General features: G+C 43.5%; 1 pseudogene; it reads right to left on the bottom strand.

Moving 5' to 3' along the window:
* LOC112390533 (zinc finger protein 677-like) overlaps nt 1-1,504 on the bottom strand; it is a 65,531-nt pseudogene extending 64,027 nt beyond the window's left edge.
* Nucleotides 1,505-13,599: the final 12,095 nt, after the last annotated feature.

Raw genomic sequence — 13,599 nt, 5'->3', positions numbered from 1 at the left:
TTGCCTGAATTCTTCGTCTGGCCTGTTATCGATTTCTACTGATTAGAGTCCAAGAACCCAGGTCAGTAACAAATCCAGCCCATCAGTTAACATCTGCACAGAAAGGACAAAGGGGACTTGGGGGGATAATCTACTTAGCTGGACACTTAAACTCAGCGCTCACTAATTGAGCAGATCACCTAAGGGAAGAAAGAAGCTACTGAGTACTAAACTAACTGGTTAAACTAGGTTTTGAGTGTTAAAAGACGATCAACACCCTTACCACATGCATAGTGAAGTTATTTAACAGACATCAAAGAATAGTTCCAATACAGGATACAGTAGAAAGCGTATAAACCTCATAATCTGAACAATGAAATTTAGAGTGAAAATAATTTGGACATTTAAAACATACCCAATCGCTTCTGAGATCAAAGTTAAAACAAGTGTGAGGATATATCAAATCTTAAAAAGATTGACATGAGCCATAGTAAGGCAACAGTACAAAAGCACTGTGTGGTGGGTGGCACAAATACTTCCCCCCATTTCTTAGAAGGGAAGAGAATGACCCTGAACTGACTGACCTAAGAATCCACCCTCTGGAAGAATGGGGCTTGCAAATGGAGTTATCATCTGAAGCAATGATTAGAAAATGCAGACGCCTCAAACACCTGCTTTTGCAACCGTCATTCTCTTCTGCATAATTTAAACATGTCAAAAAATGTTAAATAGATTAGCTTAGAGACACCACTTAGTATTTCACAACTTAATATTCCATATTTAATCAACTCAATACTCACCTGGGTTTGGGTTCCCGCTTTCTCCACCACCACGTGCTTTGTTTCCTGTATATGTCTCCCTGGGTCCTCTGTTTCTCTCCTCTCCTTTTGTGTCCATTTCTGTGTTTCCTCCTCTCTGTTCATACGCATCATTTTGTTTCCCTCCCTCTCTATTCTTCCTCTCACAGACTGTTAGGCCTCGCTCTGTTGAAATCTCTGTTGCAATCCCTGTCGTTCTTTCTCCCCAAACGTTCTGATGCCTCACTAACTGCATATACTTCTGCCTTTGTATTCCGTCTCTGCTCTCCCTGGAGGGAGGTCAAGGGCGATCCACCTCCTGAGTGAGGACTTAACAAAACGGAATGGGGCGGGGGGGCGGTGGGAGAAGGAGGGGAGCCGGGAGTCATACAAAGGTTTGAGAAAGGGAGTCAGACTAGGAAAACGTCGCTGCAGGAGGTCAGTGTCTCTACGGACCGAAGGCAAAAAGTTGGGGCCGGTACCTGCGTCAGAACGATTTTAACCGGAACCGGACCCAGACTCCCAGGCCCGAACCGAGTCTTCTGGCGACGCCGCGACAGGCGAAAGGGGCGGACTCAGAGCGAGAGAGACGACCGCCTTCAGGGGTTTTAATTTGCTGGGACACCCTCGAAACCCAGGTATGGAGAAGCGGGGCTCGGAGATCGCATAGCGCACTTACGAACCAAAGAACCGACTCACTCACCCGCCGGCGCCAGTCTGACCGCAGGATCCGCTTCCGCGTCCCTAGGTAATTGCGCGTGCGCATGCGCACCACCGGGCCAGGGGGCGGAGCCGCCTAGGGGCGCATCTCGGACGCTCCGGAGGGTGGAGGCCGTGTCTCTGGTGGTGCCGCCCTGCGGACGCCGGGTCTGGCCCTCGGACCCGCTCCTGGGAGATTCTGGTCTGTTCCTCTTCTCTCCTGAGAGGCTCTGCTTCTCTGCTTCGGATCCTTTGAACGTGTCTGGTGTCCTCTGGACCCAGGTTAGGTGCAGAGCAGTTACAACTTCTTATTTCAATTAAGCGACAGCCTGAGTTTTAGAGTAGGTGATGGAAACTGGAGTGTGATAGGAAATGCAAAATTGTGCCTGTGCGGAATGTGCAATTTTATACTTACTTCCCATCAGAGCATAACTTTTTCTTGTGTTCCCTATTCACTTGGAGGCATCAAATATCAGAATTTCCCTGTGGCTTAATGGTTAGGATTCTGGACTTTCACTGCCCGGCGGGTTTCAGTCTCTGGTCGGGGAACTGAGATCCCGCAAAACAGGCAGCACAGAAAAAAAAATCAGAGGAAAATTTTCAACCCCAAATGTGTCATTGTATGAGGGACTCCTTTGGAGACTGTGAGCAAGGAGTTGGCTGCACTCAGGTGCTTGAGAATCAAGCCTTATTAAATAATTCAACCATATTTTAATTATTTTTTACTCTTTGACCTTTGTCTGACTATAGGATGTGACAAATAAAACCATTTCTTGTCATTCTGATAGGAATTTCCATTTCCCGAATACTAGTATCTCCACTGTAGGTTTTGCTACTTATTAACTTTTGTTACGCACTTTGGCATATTTCTGAATTTTTAACTTCATTGATCTACCAGTCATGAATAAACAGGTCTCCTACGGATAGCCACTCTTTTTTGCTTCTCTTTTGTGGCTATTCTTACTTGTTCTTTATTCTGTAAGATTTTCTCGATAACATTGCTAGCTTCAGAAACTGAGAGTCTATATCGGGAACAGGTTAAGTTTATAAATTAGCTTAAGGAGAATTGACCTTGTTATAATACTGAATTTTTTACCCAGGAATGTGATGTGATTTTCCATTTGTTTATATCCGCTTTCATATATTTCAGGAATGTTTTATAGTTTTCTTCACATAGGTTTAAAAAGTTTGTTAGATTTACTCCCAATTAGTTTATTTCATTTCTGGTTATGCTTTTCTAATTAAAGTTTCTTGCACTATAACTTGTAAAATGATTCTTTTTTGCACCTATGAAAGCTACTGTTTTTGTATATTTATATGATCTTCCTGACTTATCTTTTGTAGATTTTCTATCAATTCCTTTGTGTTTCCAGATGTATGATTGCATGATCTGCAAACATAGTTTTATATTTTTCTTTCCCATTCTCATGCCATTTTAAATCGCCCTGGCTAAACCTCCAACACATGAGAAATGAATGAACAGGTGATCATATGCTTTTTTTAGTGTGGTTTTCTAACCTTAGTGGAATAACTCTAATGCTTCCCAAAGAGCAAGATAATCACTTCATTTTGACATGTTAGAAAAAATGCATCAATTCCCAGTGTTGAGTTTAAGTTAACATACGTACAAGTTCAATTCTTCCAAATAGATGTTTTTGTAACTATGAGTAAGATCCCCTGATTTCTCTTTATACCCACTACTACAATGTACTATATTAACGGATTTCCTAACACTGAATCATGCTTGAATTCCAGACATAAAATTCAGTCATCTATTATTTTGCTATATTTTATTTTAAATATTGCCATCTGTACGCAGGTGTGAGATCTTTCCATAGTATTCTTTTTGGTACAAACTTTAGGACATTTGAGTATCAGCATTTTATTTGATTTATGTAAACTATTTGGAAATTGTACTTCCTCTTTAAGGCTTGAATTGAGTACATAGCATTGGCTTATCTGTTCTCTAAAAGAATGGAAGAATCTACCTGCTAATCTGACCCTGGTGCTTTTATTTGTATGGGACTCATAAAACTCTCCCTTACCTCTATGGATATTCATTTGTTTAGACTCCTATTTCTACTGGAGTCAATACTGGTAGAATATATTTTCGTAGAAAATGTCCATTTCATCTAGGCTTCACAGTTGATTTGTATTGATTTGGAGAAATGGGGCAAATATTGTCTAATCTCAATTATTGACTCACTGTCTTTCTTTTGTGCTAATTAAAAATTCATTGAACTTACTGAAAAATTTAAAAATTGAAAGTCCTTGATTGTGTGATTCCATTTCTTTGCCCATAAATGGTGGTATTTCAGGGGTCCTCAGAGATTTCAGAAAGCGTTAGATTTGGGGTAAAGGAAATTCTCAGGGAGGCAGGGAATCCACTGAGACACATGTGCTTCTCTGTGGGTCTTCCATGGCTCAGACCTAAGTATTTCCTCCTCTGTCCACATGATACCCTGTCTGCCACCAGGAATAATGGAAAAGGAAGAATTTCTCCCCTTTTGGATATGCTCACTAGAAATTCCTAATAGATTCAAGAAATTTAAGTTTTTCAAAACTATTCCCAGCTCCTGTGCTCAAGTGTGAACCGCCACTGCCACTCAAGTTGAAAAGACGATTGGGACTTCCCTGGTGGTCCAGTGGTTAAGACTCCGCACTCCCAATGCAGGGGACCTGGGTTCAATCCCTGGTCAGGGAACTAGATCCCACATGCCACAAGAAAAAGATCCTGCATGCCGCAACTAAGACGTGGTACAGCCAAATAAATATTTTTTTTAAAAAGGTGAAAAGATGACTGAAATTCTTTGAGGAGATGAGGTCATAGGAACACTACCCCATATCTCAGGCTCTGGCATCCTCCCTCACACATATGCTTCGGCTGTTTTGATCATTATATTGAGCTCAGTTTGGGCAGCAGGAAGCAGTTTGTAAGTGTTTTCTATTTCAGACTGAGAGACAGATTCTGTATAGTTAGATGTATCAGGACTCTGGTAGGTGGGCATGTCTGGAGCAGCAGTCCAAGGACAATACCATACATGAAGGAAGAATAATTCTTCAGGCAGAGTTTGAGTGTGTGGAAAAGACTAGCGGTCTGAGACCCCAACCGACCCATGACTGCTGCTAAAGCAAGTGAATAAAATCCTCATTGAAGGGGGTCTTGGAGATTGAATAACTAAAATCAGAAATGAAAGAGGGGACTGATTACAACTGACTCTACAGAAATAAAAAGAACTAGAAGAGAATACTACAAAGAGTTATAGGCCAAAATGTTGAATAACCTAGAAGAAATGCATAAATTCCTAGAAATACGCAACCTACCAAGACTGAGTCATGAAAATCACTAATCAAAAATAAAGGGAACCCAGAGAGTTCCACTGCAGAGTTCTGCCAAATATTTTAAAACGAGACGAATCTTCCTCAAACCCTACCAAAAAAATTGAATAGGAGGGAACACTTCCAAACTCAATCTACAGTGCCAGAATTACTTTAATACCAAAGCGAGACAAAGACACTACAAGAAAACCAGAGTACAATATCTCTAATGAATACTTATACAAAAATTATCAATAAAGCAATATTAAACCTAACTTGACAGCACATTAAAAGGATTATTCAACATGACCAAGGAGGACATATTCTTCGCATGCAAGGATGGTTCAACATATGGAAATATTTCATTATAATTATATCAAAAGAATGAAAGGAAAAAAATACATGGTCATCTCAATTGATGCAGAAAAGTATTAGACTAGTTAAAAGCCTTTATGATAAAAACAATCATAAACTAAAAACAGAAAAAAAAAACTAGCTCAGAACAAAAAAGAACATATATAAAAAGCCTGAAACTGACATCACACTCGGTGAAAGCCTGAAAACTTTTCCTCTAAGATCAGGAACAAAACAAGACACCTGCTCTCATTATTTCTATAAAACACATAATAGGGGACTTCCCTGGTAGTGAAGTGGTTAAGAATCTGCCTACCAATGCAGGGCACACGGGTTCGAGGCCCTGGTCTCGAAGATCCCACATACCACGGAGCAACTAAACTAAGCCAGTACACCACAACTACTGAGCCTGCACTCTAGAGCACGCGTGCCACAACTACTGAAGCCTGCGCACCTAGAGCCCATGCTCCGCAACAAGAGAAGCCACTACAATGAGAAGCCCACGCACTGCAATGAAGAGTAGCCCCCGCTCGCCGCAACTAGAGAAAGCCCGCACGCAGCAATAAAGACCCAACTCAACCAAAAAAATAAATAAATAAAAAGAACACATAACAGGAAGTTCCAGCAAGACAAACAGGCAAGAAAATAAATAAAAGGTAATTAGGAAATTGGGTAATTAGGAAAAGGAGAAGCAGAAATATCTCTGCTTAGAGCCAGCATAATCTAATAGTAGAAAATCCATTAGATTCCGCAAAAAACACCCTGATATAACAAACGAATGAATTCAGAAAAATTTCAAGGTATAAAATCCGCATGCAGGGGCTTCCCTGGTGGCGCAGTGGTTGAGAGTCCGCCTGCCGATGCAGGGGACGCGGATTCGTGCCCCGGTCCGGGAAGATCCCACATGCCACGGAGCGGCTGGGCGCGTGAGCCATGGCCGCTGAGCCTGCGCGTCCGGAGCCTGTGCTCTGCAACGGGAGAGGCCACAACAGTGAGAGGCCCCCGCGTACCGCAAAAAAGAACAAAGTTGGAGGTCTCACACTTCCTTATTTCAAAACTTATCCCAAACCTAAATTAATCAAAACAATGTGGAACTTGCATAAGACAGCCAGCCAGCCAGTGCAATAGAATAAAAACGTTGGAAGTAAACTCTTCCATATATGGTCAGACGTTCCACAAGCGTGTCAAGGTCACTCAATAGGGGAAGGGTAGTCTACTGAACAAAATGTATTGAGAAAACTGGATAGCCACATACAAAAGAATGTAATTGGACCATTATGCGACACACACCCTAATCAAAAACTAACTCAAAATGGATCAAAAATCTAAACGTAAGACTTAAAAAAGTATATAACTCCTAGAAGAAAACATAGGGGAAGACCTTCAGCACAATGGATTCAGCAATGATTGAACAGATATGACCACAAAAGCAAAGGTAGGGTAGCAAAGTAAAAACAGAGAAAATTGGACTACATCAAAATTACAAATTATTGTGCATTAAAGCACGCTCATAGTAAAAAGACAATCTATGGAATGGGAGAAATTATTTGCAAATCATATATCTGTTATACCAGGGGGCTCTTGGCTCAAGTTTCTGCTAATGACATTGCTTCTCTTACTGGTACTCTTGATAACCGGCTGTGTGTTTTACAAGGTCACTGTCAACTGTCTCTCTCGCTGTGCCTCTCGTACACCTGCTAGAATAATGACTTTTAAGCAAGGTTCACATGCTACTCCTGTGGGCCCCAAAGCTTTTCTAGCTCTAGAAGCGAGAGTTTCACTCCTCTAAGTAAGGAGACTACAACGCCCAGTCTCAGCAAGAAGCAACTACAGAAGAATGACCTTCAGCCCTGTACCGCTCAAAAATGAGTGAAATTTCTCAAGGGGGAATTTTGTAGGCAAAAGGGTAGAGGGTCCCTGGAGAAAGAGAATCAGACATAGTTTCCTTGACAGAACAGAAGCCATTTTAAGCCTAAGCCATTCTGTGATCTACACCTGGCCACAATTCTTGCCCTTACAAAAGAACAGGCCTCAGTAGTTACTGATTTTAAGGGAACAATAGAATGTAGAATAAACAGCTATTGCCAGGCCAGGGAAATAACCACATCAGAGACAAAAAATCAGTTGTAAAGACTCCCAGTCCTGTTTTGAAGGTAAAGATTAACCTGAAGCATATTCTTGAGCTGTTTTGCAGGATCCAAACCTCCTCAAGCACTCAACCACCAGACTAACTGGAACATAAAGAATGATAATGCTAAACTTTGCTAACCCTACTGACTTCAGTCAACTAGACCCAGACTCTGTCAAGCTTTGCCCCAATTCTATGCTGAATTCTCCTCTGCTCAAGCCCCATGATTAATTTGCATATATCCACCGAGCCCCTTTATGAATATGCATGCACCCTTAACTTAAAATTTCCCTAATTTTGCTGTTCCAGGAAATACTGCTTTGGGAAAGATCCTAGGTGTTCTCCTTACATGGGGTAAGTAATACATCCTTCCTTCTCCTAGACTTTGACTTTGTTGTGTCTTTTGGCTCAAGAGCCATCAAGAGGCAAATCCAGTTTTCAGGTAAAATGCAGGCCTCAAATATACCTGAAACAAACTGAAAAGAATTTCTAATTTTTTTTTTAATCTAAAGAATTTGGTCTCAAAGTTAAAACAATTTTGGGAATATAGCCTATTTAGAAAAGAATGACATGAGTCGATTGTAGGAAGCCACCACAGCTTTTTTCAGAAGTTAACAATTATTTATAAAAAGTTGAAATTGAATGTACTAAGATCTATCCCAAACTACAAAAAGGATTAAGTGTAAAGAAACGAGGAAGAAAAAAGTAAAAGCATTAGAAAAAACACTTTTAATCTTCCTTTAAAAGGGCACCATGCAATACAAAGTCAGTCATTTCTAATCCCACTTCTCTCCCCCATCCTCTACCCTATGTCAGGAAAAGGGAAGCGGGGTGACCCACAACTGACTGATAAGTCACTGCCCCCTGGCTGAACAGGGATTGCAAAAAGAAGCTATCTTATGATACAAATAACTACAAAATGTACAAGCTTTGTAGACAGATACTTTGCAATTCTCATCCTCTATCTGTATAGTTTAAACATATTTTAAATGTATTCAATTCTAAAGCCACAACTCGTACATCACAACTTAATCATCCATGTCCAAACAACCCACCATCCACCTGGACCCAGTTTCCCCTCTACCTGCACTATACTAGGTGCTCCCATTTCATTCCCTTTTGTCTAGCTCCCTATTTTCTCTTTTTGTCCCCCTCTACTGCTTTTTCTCCCTTCCTATTTCTTCCTTCACACCTGTGATGCCCACTCTGCAACTTGTTCCCCCTCTTATTGCTCTTTCTCCCCACCTTTCTTACTGTCCTAAATCTCCATATATTTCTGCCTTTCTTCCCCCATCTCTGCTTTCTCTCTCCCTCGACCACATCCGTTTTATTCCCTTTACACTCCCTTCCTCCCCACTCTTTGGCGCCCCAAGTGGCTATGCTTCCTTCCTGCTCTCTCTTCCTTCCTCTTGTGACCATTGTCCTCTTTCTCCCAATACCATGCTGCTCTGTAGGCCATTCTCCAGCGAGGTAGAATCTGAGACTGAAGAACACCGGTGTCACACGCCTGGCCCAGGTCAAGTCCCCCTTCGCGGGGTGAGGGGAAGGGCTGACTATGAAGGGGAGGCCTGCGAAGCAGGACCGGCCTGAGGAGACGCGAGGACAGAGGGGCGGGGAGGGAGGGGTCTCAGGAGAGGGGCGGGCTCTCCAGAATCCCAGGACCGGGGAGAGGACGCGGCCTGTCTGGGAGCGGGGCAGCCGGCGCTGCCCTCCAGGGGCCGAGACGGCGAGGCTGCGGGTCTGGAATACAACTCGAGGAAAAGGACTTTCCATGGGGGAAAGGGAGAAAGGTCGTAAAGTGTTTTAAGCAGGAATATGTCGCAAAAGGCGGTGTCTATGTGAACAGAAGGCAGAAAAGCCAAGGAGCCAAGGGCAGGGACCGGCCTCAGAGCCATTTCAAAGCCAAAAGGGAAGGACTGTACCGGCTACGCCTGGATTTAGTTGGAGAGGAAGGGCGGGTGTGGGGATTTCAGAAGTTACGGGCAAATCCTGAGGACGTACAGGGCGACCGTTAAAAAGAAACTTACCCCAGCAGTGTGACCTCTGCTGGGCGCTTTCCGCCCCCAGTTGGGAACTGCGCCTGTGCGGAGTGAAGAGGCGGGGACAGGGCCTGGGCGGAGCGCTACAGGAGAGGGGCGGGGCATGGACAGCGGCCGGGACACCCAGGGCTCCGCCTCCACGAGCTTAGGAGCTCCTAACGTCAGCGGGTTGCCCACACACGGGGCTGAAATCTGAGCGGGTCTGGGAACGCTGCAACTTTGGAGGATGTGCACCCGCTGGTGGCTTTGTAAACTCTGCGCCTGCGGGATATCTGAGAGTATTACTGGGGCTCCAGTGGCTGGGGTAGGTCTGATGTTAGCAGCGCACACGGAGGTGAGGCCGGGGTGTGGGTTGATTCCATAGCTCCCAAGGCGGGTCCAGGTGCGCCACTATGGTGGGTCCCGGAGCCTGACTTAGGCAGATCTGCTCCTGTGGCTTTGTGAGTACAGCGCCTGACGGACATCCAGGCCAATTGCCTGCGTTCCCGGAGCTGAGGCGTGGGCGAGGGCATTGCCAACAATTCTGAGCACACAGGAGTGACAGGGGACTCCACAGACTGCACTTTCTGCTGGGCAGCTCCTGCGGAGGAATACTCATTGGCTCCTCTCCCAGCAGGAGTGCTCCAGTCCCACCTAACCTCACGCTGAAGCTCAGAGTGGGTATGGAGCTTCTACTCCAACAACTGGGGAGCAGACCCAGCCCCCGAAAGGGCTGTGACAACCACAGAGCAAAGAGGAGGCCCCATTCAACATCCAGTGCAGCCTCTGGTCACCACCACTCCAATCACATCCCCTATCAAGGGGATAACAGCCAGCACACAGTGAGAAAAGACATGGCGGGCATCCATACTAAAATCAGCCCTCACACCAAAAATATTAGACTCACGTGGGCTACACAGGAATGTTCCCACATAAAAACAGCCATTGAAGCCCACATTAGATAAAAAGGAACCCTCAGGGCTTCCCTGGTGGCGCAGTGGTTGAGAGTCCGCCTGCTGATGCAGGGGACACGGGTTCGTGCCCCGGTCCGGGAGGATCCCACATGCCGCGGAGCGGCTGGGCCGGTGAGCCATGGCTGCTGAGCCTGCGCATCCGGAGCCTGTGCTCCGCAGTGGGAGAGGCCACAACAGTGAGAGGCCCGCGTACCGCAAAAAAAAAAAAAAGGACCCCTCAGACTGTTGGTGTGAATGTAAATGGGCGCAGCCACTATATAGAATAGTATGGAGGTTCCTTAAAAAACTAAAAACAGAGTTACCATCTGACCCAGCAATCCCACTCCTGGGCATATATCCAGACAAAACTATAATTCAAAAAGATACATGCAACTGTATGTTCACAGCAGCACTATTTACAATAGCCAAGACATGGAAGCAACCTGTTCATCAACAAATGAATGGATAAAGAGTATGTGGTACTTATATACAATGGAATATTACCCACAAAAAAATGAAATATTGCCATTTGCAGCAACATGGATGGTACCTAGCGATTATCAGATTAAGTGAAGTCAGAAAGAGAAAGACAAATATTATATCACTTATATGTGGAATCTAAAAAATTATACAAATCAACTTATTTACAAAACAGAAACAGACTTCAGACATACAAAATAAACGTATGGTTACCAAAGGGGAAAGGGGGAGGAAGAATACATTAGGGGTTTCGGATTAGCAGATACAAACTACTATATATAAAATAGAAAAATAACAAGGTCCTACATTACAGCAAAGGGAATTATATTCAGTATCTTGTAATAAATGATAATGAAAAAAGAATCTGAAAAATTATATATATAACTGAATTCATTGCTGATGTACAGAAACTAACACAATATTGTAGATCAACTATACTTCAATTTTAAAAAAGGACCAAGCCATGACTGGAAGCTTTGAATTTTCAACCCTACCCTCCATATTTTCAGAGGAGAGGAGTAGGGCTAGAAAAGGAGGTAATAATTGATCAGGCCTATTTGAGGAAGCCTCCATAAAATCCCAACACTAGCTGGTTCAGAAAGCTCCACGCTGGGAGGGTGACACACCCCAACTCCACAATGATAGGTCCTGCACTTGGGTCCATCCCAGAACTCACGCATGTATCTTTTCATGTGGCTATTCACCTGTATCCTTTATCATATCCTCTAATAAACTGGTAAATGGAAGTGTTTTCCTGAGTTTTGTGAGGTGCTCCAGCCAATTCATTGAACTGAAAAAGAGAGTTGTCGGAAACTGTGATACATAACCGGTTAATAAGAAGCACAGGTGGATAACCTGAACTCGTGACTAGCATATGAAATGTGCTGGAGGGGAAGTCTTGTGGGGTCTCCATGTTATTTCTGTGAAGACAGAACTGAGTTGCACTGCAGGACACCCAGCTGGGGTTGTACGGACTTGCTTGTTGTGGGGAAAATCCCCACACACTGGTGACCAAAATTTGTCAAAAGTGCTCTGTGTAAGGGTGGTTGTAGTGTCAGCATAAAGGAGACAGAGGAAAGAAACACACAGCAGGAAGGTCTGAATTTTCCTTCCACAGGAGGAAGAAAACGGAGGGTTTTTGTTTTCTTTTGTTTTTCAAGAATAACCCACCTAATGAGAGAATTTTAGTCTTCGAAGTGCACATTCTGCAACAGCAAGACAAACCATATTTCTGGCTACCAAACACATCTTCATAAATTGTAAGAATTCAAGTTATACCAAATGTTTGTATGACCACAATGGAATTAAAATAGAAATCAATAACAGAAAACTCTCCTGGAAATCAAATATTTGGAAAATAATTATCTACCTGTAATTTTAGGAAAAGGAGGAAATTCGAATGTATTCTGAATTGAGTGAAAATGAAAACTGAATATGTCAACATTTATAATTTGCCACGAGAGCATGAATTTTTGAAAAAGCACCCATGGAAAATATTTTCAACATCACTATTCTAGCCAGTATGAGACTTCAGCATTTCCTGTTTCTGCCATGAGAACACCAGTCTGCCACAGAAAAGGGTCATAGAAAAGGAAGCGTCTCTAATATACACTGGTGACATCCATTAGAAACTTTTAATTGTTCACAGGATTGGCAAGTGGGAACAAAGTTTTTCAGAAACACTCTCAGCTCACCAGCTGTACACTGTAGTTGTACTACAGTTGAATTGATGTTGAATATGAAGTTCTAGGAGATGGTATGTCAGAATCACAGACATATCTCAGAGACTGGCTGTCGACCTCCCCGACTGACACCGATACACCACACGAAAATCCTGGCAGCAGGAAGGGCTCACATGAGTAACTACCTATTTCAGTCTGAGTGGCAGAGTCTGTAAGGGAAACAGGTTTGTGAGTTGGGAAAGCATTCCCACGTCAAACAAGGATTTCTCTAGGGGAGAAACTAATCTCCTGAAACAAAACCCCAGGCATATTTTGGAGATGTTGGAAATTTGGTTCCAGAGCACCCCAACAAAGAAAATACTGCAATTAAATCGGTCACATGAATTCTGTACATTCACAGTGCTTATGAATTCATGTTTATACTTTACTGTAGACTATAGATTGTGCAATGGCAGTACAAAATGTTAAATAAAAGATACATTATTGCTGCAATCTCTTTAAAGAGGCAGCCAAGTGGATGCAGACATACAGATCTCTGTGAAGACCCTGAGGGCGTTCCACCTGGCCAGCAGCCTTGGATTTTTGTGGGCAAAGAGCTGGCGGAGGGTCGTACTCTCTCAGAATACGATATCCAGAGTCCACCCTGCACTTGCTGCTTTGCCTGAGGGGTGGCTTCATGGAGCCTTCACTCAGCAGCTCGCCCAGAAATACAACTGAGACGAGGACCTGCCCCTCGTGTTATTCTTCCCTGCATCCCTGTCAACTGCCCCATGAAGAACTGTGGCGACGCCAGCAACCTGTCCCAAGAAAGAGATCAAATAAGACCCGTCCACAGGCTGGCTCCTCCTTTGCCAGTGGGGCGGCCTCCTTCCCAAGCAGCAGGCATTTCATTCCACAATTTAGTATTATTAAGATTACTAGTCACAGACAACATAACAAATATAAGTGTGAAACACTGAGAATTATCCACATGTGACAGACACACACGAAGTGACCAAATGTTGTTGGAAATATGGTGCCAAAGACTTGCTCCACACAGGATTGCCACAAACCTTCAGTTTAGGAGGGGAAAAAAAAAAAAAAGTAATGACATAATAGGAAGTTACCATAACCACAATTACATATGAAGTTAAGTCATTTAAAAATGGCAGGCCTTCCCTGGTAGCGCAGTGGTTGAGAGTCCGCCTGCCG

Source organism: Neophocaena asiaeorientalis, unplaced genomic scaffold (genome assembly GCF_003031525.2).
Source record: "Neophocaena asiaeorientalis asiaeorientalis breed wild unplaced genomic scaffold, Neophocaena_asiaeorientalis_V1.1 scaffold168, whole genome shotgun sequence".
Classification (NCBI taxonomy): Eukaryota; Metazoa; Chordata; class Mammalia; order Artiodactyla; family Phocoenidae; genus Neophocaena; species Neophocaena asiaeorientalis.
Note: the sequence above shows the minus strand (reverse complement) of the source record. Positions and strands in the feature narration are given on the sequence as shown.